The sequence below is a fragment of the Nansenia antarctica genome (assembly GCF_963989245.1).
Source record: "Nansenia antarctica genome assembly, chromosome: 2".
NCBI lineage: Eukaryota > Metazoa > Chordata > Actinopteri > Argentiniformes > Microstomatidae > Nansenia > Nansenia antarctica.
The window spans coordinates 42,101,867-42,109,956 of NC_137675.1; positions in this window are offsets into that span (position 1 = coordinate 42,101,867).

The following is an 8,090-nucleotide window of genomic DNA, read 5'->3' on the forward strand; positions in this document are numbered from 1 at the left end:
AGCTGAAGTTATAGTTGAACTTTGGATAATACTGAATGTGCATACCTTGCTGTGTGACATACCCCTCAGGTCCCCTTATTGGGATTTCTTTCATAGTGACACACATTTTAAATGATGAATTTAGATATTACAGGTTGGTGTATGAACATACTGTAATATTTGATTAAACGTATTACCAGATATTGGATGACTGTTGGTGAGTTGTGTTATCCTTTTGTGCAGTGATTGGAATGTGCTGTTGAACGATTACCATTGGAATACACCCTATCATGTGTCTCAGACTAGTCTGTAACACAACTTATTTTCATGTGGATGTTTTTGTTGTATTATGTGGACTACAAGTATGTCTTTCTAGGAGGTTATGCATATATGGGAGGTTAAGACTGAAATGACTGATTATACAGTAAGGAGAGATGTGTTAGAAAGACCTGTCCTGGACTAGAGAGATGTGTTAGAAAGACCAGTCCTGGACCAGAGAGATGTGTTAGAAAGACCAGCCCTGGACTAGAGAGATGTGTTAGAAAGACCAGTCCTGGACTAGCTTCTTTTTGTTGCTGTATTTCCTGATGTTTTTTGTTTGTTTGTTCGTCCTGGTTTCTTCCTTCCCTGTGTCAAGGTTCTCTTCCAATGACTTTATCTTGATGGAATATCTGATTAACTGTGGGGAAACAAGATGTTTAAAAAAATATATATAGATATATACATACAGAATTATGAAAACATGTATAACAGATGTATGTGTGGGACATCCTTGTGTAAAATTAAATGACATGTTACAATGATGTGGTTATTATTGCAACCCTGAGATTTTACAGTGGTGGGTTCCAAGTGATTTATTTCTACCGAATAGATGGCACCTAATATAATACTGATGAATGGTAGACGTGCATGGGTCGCTTACAATAATTAGTGCAATAACAAAAGAGTAATCACACAATTTTGACCTTTTACATAACGTGTAGTCATATTCACAAACTCTACCTCTTTTTCTCTATCTCCCTCTCTCTTTCCCTCCCCTCCCATGACAGATGGATGCAGGATTATCTCAGTGATTTTTGTGATTAGAGAGGAGAGCAGATGCACTCAGTAGGAGAGATAGAGAGAAAGAGGAAACGTCACAAAAAGAGAGAGAGAGAGGAGAGAGGAGATGCAGGGATTGGCTATGCTGTGGCAGGGGATGGGCTTGGAGTCCGTATAGCGTCCATATAATGACTGATCCCTGTGAACTCAAACTGTCACTGTTTCAGTGCTGACCTTCCACCCCAATCCACTCTTTAGATATTGCAGTTCAGTGACTGTCAACAACCCCAAGAGAGGTGGTGCTCTTACTGAACATTTTATTCTATTTTCCTACATTTCTTCCTACCCAAACCTTATTTGCTGGGTTTATTGAGCCATGAATTACAATTGGGGAATATTGCAATTCAATGACATCAAAGGCACAAAGTCAATAGGTCATCAAGAGAAGTGGTGTAAGTAGTTTTTTTTACTGTCTATCCGATGTACATACCAGTCTGTCTACACAGATGGCTTTTTGAAGAGCTCTTTGCCAGTATAGTTGTTTTATCTAGTGGCCAAGTTTTATTATTACGCCCTATATTCCAACTATACAAGCAGACCCGAGTGCTGTGGAGCTGCTCACAGGCTGCACAGAGCAGCAAGAGCCTTAATTTGACTAATCATGAATGTTTTCCATCAGGAAAAACCCTATATGCCGTGATGTGCAGACTGTAGTAGGATATACATAATTATGGTATTGCACGTATACCTGTAACAGAGAAGCAAATTCTTCTTTTGTCTCGCTTGGATTTGAAATCAAACAATTTCTGTGAGGTTAAAGTAGAGATTCTCAGCTTTTATATTGATGCTATTTGTGTACATATTGCTTTCACCATTCAGAAATGACACAAAATAAGCACTTTCTATGCATAGACCCCTAATTGAGGGCACCCAAAAGTAATAGGAAAAGTGGTTTGACAGGTGTTTCTGGTAAGTCAGGTGTGTTCTGTCATTTGTGCATAAGAGAGCTGTATTGATGAAGTGTTGCGTTTGCCTTGGTGTCTGTCAACATGAGGACTGAAGATGTGTCAATGGAAGTCAAGGAAGCCTTTATTACGCTTAAAAAAATTACAGAAACTTGCCAAAATCAACAATATGGAACATCATTAAATGGAGAACAAAAATGTGATCTGTAGTGTGATTTAATAATGGAAGATGACAAGAAACCATGTGGATTAATGCTGATCTAGACTAGACTAGAGTATAGCCCATGACTATGCAGTTTGGATAATTGTTTGTTCCTGATTCTCTATAGGGAAAGGCAAACAGCTTGGAATCAGAGAGAACTATATCTCCCTTCTTACCTTCTGAGTAATCCAGCCGAGATCCAACGGGACCTGTCTCCATGTCCACAGTCAAACAGAAACACCTCCACCTTGCAGAAAGAAGTCACAATTCAGTAGTTTAGAAGTAGATTGTACATTTAATATCCATCATCAGAGGTTATGAACAGTAATGTCAATTAGACATCAATCTGATGCCACAGGATCCACTCTAATCTGAGGACTGTACTCCCAGAATTCCACCAGCATGTCCCTCTGTATACACCATACTGTACATTAACTTAACCTTAACTGTACATAGCTTACTACTATCCTCTCTTGTATATATACAAGCTATATATACCGCTAACTACTGTACTTTCCATACTGTACCCATTACTATCACTATCCTGTTTTCTAACACTATTTGCATTAGCATGTTTTATATCACTATTTGCACTTCTGGTTAGATGCTAAACTGCATGTTGTTGTCTACTACTTGTACTCTGCAATGACAATACATTTGAATCTAATCTAATGGAAGGCTATTTTATCTGTTTTTAATTCAACGAGGCATTTTATATATATTTTCAGATTTTTAAATGTTTTTAAATGCATTCCTCTTAAAGCCATGTGTGAACGTGTATAACTTTTGACATGGGTATGTGAAAAACTAAACTTTTTCTTCTATATGCCTACATGAAGTTTAGTCTTTTCTTCTATATGCCTACATGAAGTTTAGTCTTATTTGGTAGTTGGTGATTGGTGTTTTTTTCACCACTAGATCTCAGCACTCTACAGTATACAGATAGTTGTGAAGCAATGTGTTTCCTTTTAAACTTTTATTTGTATTATTTTTACTAAGAGTGTGCGTGTGTGTGTGCGTGCCTCTGTGAGTGTGTGTCACCTACGTTTAAGATGTTTCTTTCCTCAAGTAGGTATGACTTTGCTGTTACCTACGTATGTCCCAGAGGGCATGGCTATTCAGTCCAGGCTTGGTGGGTCACACACTGCTGGTTTTCATTCTTGCCTTCTAGGCCAGGGACTGATTGGTCTGAGATAAAAGATGAATGACCAATTAATGATTTAACCCTTAGATACCCCGACCCACTTTTCCTTGCATGAAAATTAAGAAGTGACTATAAGACTGCCCAAGAAGACCCCACATAACCCATTTCTGGAATAAATACACATTTCAACACATATACAGGTGGATCTCAAAATATTTGAATATCGTGGAAAAGTTAATTATTTTCTGTAATCTAATTCAAAAAGTGAAACTTTTAATATATTCTAGATTCATTACACATAAAGTGAAATATTTCAAGCCTTTTTTGTTTGAATGTTGATGACTATGGCTTACAGCTCAAGAAAATCAAATATCCAGTATCTCAAAATATTAGACAAACAAACAGTTTTAGGATCACTAAATACTCATAATTTGTGAATTGGATTCACTCACACAAAAATAAAAAAGCATAATTGGGCACATGATTAAATAAATAATAAATTATTAGTTTATTTGCTGAAAATGTCTAAAATGGATGATGTAATACTGATCAACTGCTGAGTGTAAAATATCCTAATGTGTAAAGAGGTCTTGGAATGCAGAGCAGCTTCTGTGACCTATGACCTCCTCTCTTTTGGTGAGGCGTCGGAGGGTGGACAGTGACACCTGGTGGGCTTCAGCAGCTGTGCAGGTGTCTGTCTCACTCTGCGTCCTCCACGTTGTCTTCTTATCATCTAATGGCGCTTTTCCACTACAGGGCCAGCCCGGGCTGTTCTTTGGCACTTTTCCATTTGTTGGCTCGGGTCAGCTCGGCACGGCACGGCACGTTTTTTTAGCTACCCTTCACGAGCAGGAAGAACTACAGGGCCGAAAGGTACTTTTTTGCCAGGCTGCGTGTGACGTGTGACGCTGCACACCGTTGATTGGTCAATGGAAATCGTCATCCCATGTTCATAGATTTCATCGCTAACCACCATTTTTAAATACCACAACAGATTTCCCTCTCGGAAAATGTCACTTACTGTTTCTGTAATAACGTATTAATAAAGATTTGAAAAAATATGATAACCATCGTATTATCTTAGTTTAATGTAATTTCAATGCATCATAGAACTTTTATTTACAACAAGCATAACAAAAAGAAATCGCTATTATGGCGATGTGCTGTGCCTATGCTGTTCCTCAGTCCAGCGCTTCATCATCCCCCTTCTAAAACTGCCATCTCCCCTTTCCATCCCTTATGTCATTTTATCAATGAACATTGTATTACTGTTATTTCAACATGTAAGCCTCTTTCATATGGAGGACCAGGTCTGACAAAATTAACAATAAATATATACACACATAAATGAATGTATGAACAAATACACATACAAATACACACACTATATCGCAATACATTTCTATATGCATTTATTCTTTTCCACATTTATTCTTTCTTTTCCACATTCATTCTTTCTTTTCCACATTGTTTTCCACATTCATTCTTTCTTTTCCACATTCATTCTTTCTTTTCCACATTCATTCTTTCTTTTCCACATTCATTCTTTCATTCTTTCTTTTCCACATTCATTCTTTCTTTTCCACATTCATTCTTTCTTTTCCACATTCATTCTTTCTTTTCCACTTTATCAGACCTGTATGCAAATATATGGGGGCGTATCTTGCATGTTGTCCACGCCCCTACGCATTTTCATTGGTTGATACCACGCGTGACGTATGAAAGCAGCGACACTGTTATTACCACAGACGGGTAGAGAGTCTATAGCCCCGTTCTCCCTATAATTTCCATGGAATCCCAAACTATGTCTATGACATCCCAAGGTCATACAGATACAGATCTATTCTAGTATAGTACATGATAGTAGCCTTTAGCTACGGCGCTAGTTGTTGTGCTAAGTTGATTGATTGACTGTGTTCGCGAATGCTATGCTATGGTATGCTACCATGTGCTGTACTCGTTTTCACTGATTAAATCGCGATTTCTTTCAAAGAAGGTAGCAGGTGTGTATGTCCATGTCAAGGAGAAGGTACGACTTGTATGACAGTAGTGTGATTAGGACATAAGTTAAGGATATTAGTGTAGTTGTACTTTAGCCTGTGGAGACGATAGCATTAGCTCCACACGGATTTAACATGAACAGTAGTAGACTACATCACAAGATACTTTATGCATATATAAACGGGTTATTTTGATAAACTGGACACATTTTGTGAATATATATGGTTACTTTCTCACCTGAAAACATATAAAAACTTCATAAAATGACATATTAACACTTGTAGAGCCAAATTACAGATTTTTGCCACAATGGCGGCCAAAATTGAGGATTTAAAATCTGCGCAGGGGCGTGGACAACATGTTGCATACATTACTGATAATGCATACATTACTGATAATGCATACATTACTGATAAAGCGAAAGACAATGTTGTTTTCACCTAGCTATTCACATAGAATGTTTTGTCTTTGTCATTGTCAGATGTGTATGCAAATATAGGGGCGTATCTTAGACTCACTCTACGCATTTTCATTGGTTGATACTGCGCGTGACGTGGTAAAGCACTCAGCCAAGATCCAAAAATATTTTTTTACGAGTGCACACAAAGAATATACGTGCTGCACATATCTTAACTGTACATATACACTGCCAGTTTACATTAGGGATAAACCTCAGCAAATATGTTCAAGTCAAGACTAAAAACCCATCTTTTTAATATTTTAATAAGAATGACTAAATAATTAAATTAAGATTATATAATGATTAAAGCACTTTGAGCTGCAACGTTTGCAGGAAAAGCGCTAAACAAATAAAGTTGTTATTATTATTATTATTATTATTATTATTATATATTCGGCCTTGTCCTGTACCCATCACACTGTACATATATCTTTACTGTACATTTCATATTGATATTCATGCAAATATATTGCCTTTTTACATTCATATTCAATGCGCGTAGTGCGAGGCTTGACGTGAACAAGTTGAGCACCATACGCATTGACTTCACAGTAATGAACATCTTCATAAGGGTAACGTTCCCGATAAGTCCAATGATACACCATGCAATGTCCATACAATGATACACCATGCAATGTCCTTACAATGAAGGTGATGATCCATACATGAACAAGCCCACTGTAGACAACTGACTATCATCCCCAAACACACCCCATGTATACGGACTACGAAAACCTTGGCGCACAGCCACTTTATTTACTGAACTCTCTATTATCACTAGTTGCACCACAATTTTTTTTTTTTTTTTGCACTCCCAATTTTATTTGGCGATGACGAGACCTGAATTTCAATTGAATGAATGAATGAATGGTCTTTATTGTCATTGATATAGTACAGGTACCAAACAACGAAATTTGGGAGGGGGGGCTCCCATAGTGCTAGGATTTTTTTTTATAAAAACAAGAAGGGAAAAGAGCTGGTTTACATAAATAAAGGCTATGTACACTATCCACTATACTATACTATACAAATAAAACACTGTGCTGTACTCCATGCTATGCTATACCTATTCTAACATTTCCTATCTCTGAACCTTGATTTCAATCTAGTAGCTGCCATCAATTTGTCAAGATTGTCCAGGGCCTAGAACCTAGGTCTTTGCTGTGTTCAGGGCCTGAATGGCCCTGGGGTAGAAGCTGAGCTTCAGTCTGTTTGTCCTTGCGAACATGGTCCTGAACCACCTGTTTGAGGCCAGCCGAGCAAAGTGTTCGTACCCAGGGTGGGATGGGTCTCTGGAGATCTTGGAGGCCTTATCCTGTATCCTGTCTTACCTGTAATATTGTCACCTTTATCTTGTATAATAATAATAATAATAATAATAATAATAATAATAATAATAATAATAATCATATTAATAATATTAATAAGAATAAGAATAACTTTTTATTTGTATAGCGCTTTACCTTTACGTTGCAGCTCATTATGCCTATAATTGTATTAGTTTATATACAATTGTTTATTAGTAGGACCCAGTCAAAAGACCCAGTCAAAGACCCAGGAAATCATCGTGGACTTCAGGAGGAAAAAATCGGAGGTCCAGCCCCTGCTCATCGACGGAGAGAGCGTGGAGAGAGTCTCAACCATCCGAAAATGCACAAGGTGTCCTGCTTGAAGGGAGAAGTGTTTTTTCAATGAATTCTAACTTTATTGGGGGCATATGGCACTCTATATTGGGGTAAAAAGTTAATTGGAACTGCTGCTCTCATTCGATGTAGGCCTCCATAAATGGCTAGACGCTGCACTCTTGTGTGCAAAAAGAATATTCAATAAAGAAACCTGAATTTGAATTTGAACTTGTTACAGTTTTTCTCAGTCGCTTTGGTGCATTTCTCACATCACTATTAACATTTGCACAACAGTTAGTGCATTTCTCAGAACAATTAGTACAAACTGCAAAACCTAGGTGTTAACCTGCAAAAGCGTGTCACTTGCTCAAAATGGATAGTTAATTCCTCAAAAGCAAGTATTCATGTCAATGAAAGTGTCAGTGTCATCAAAATGAAAAGTCCTGACACCATTGTTTATGAACAAGATAGTCAAATGGCTTTGTCATGTTTTCATTATGACAGTTCACTCTGTAAGTGTTTTCCAATGCAAAAAAGTCAGATCTTGGTGACACTACCTGAAAATGCTCAAGACAGTACTATACACTATTTGCACAGCCATTTGAAATCTACAGTGGGTTACACATTACTGTATTTAGTGAGGTAAATGAGTACAAGACGCTGAATAGTTATG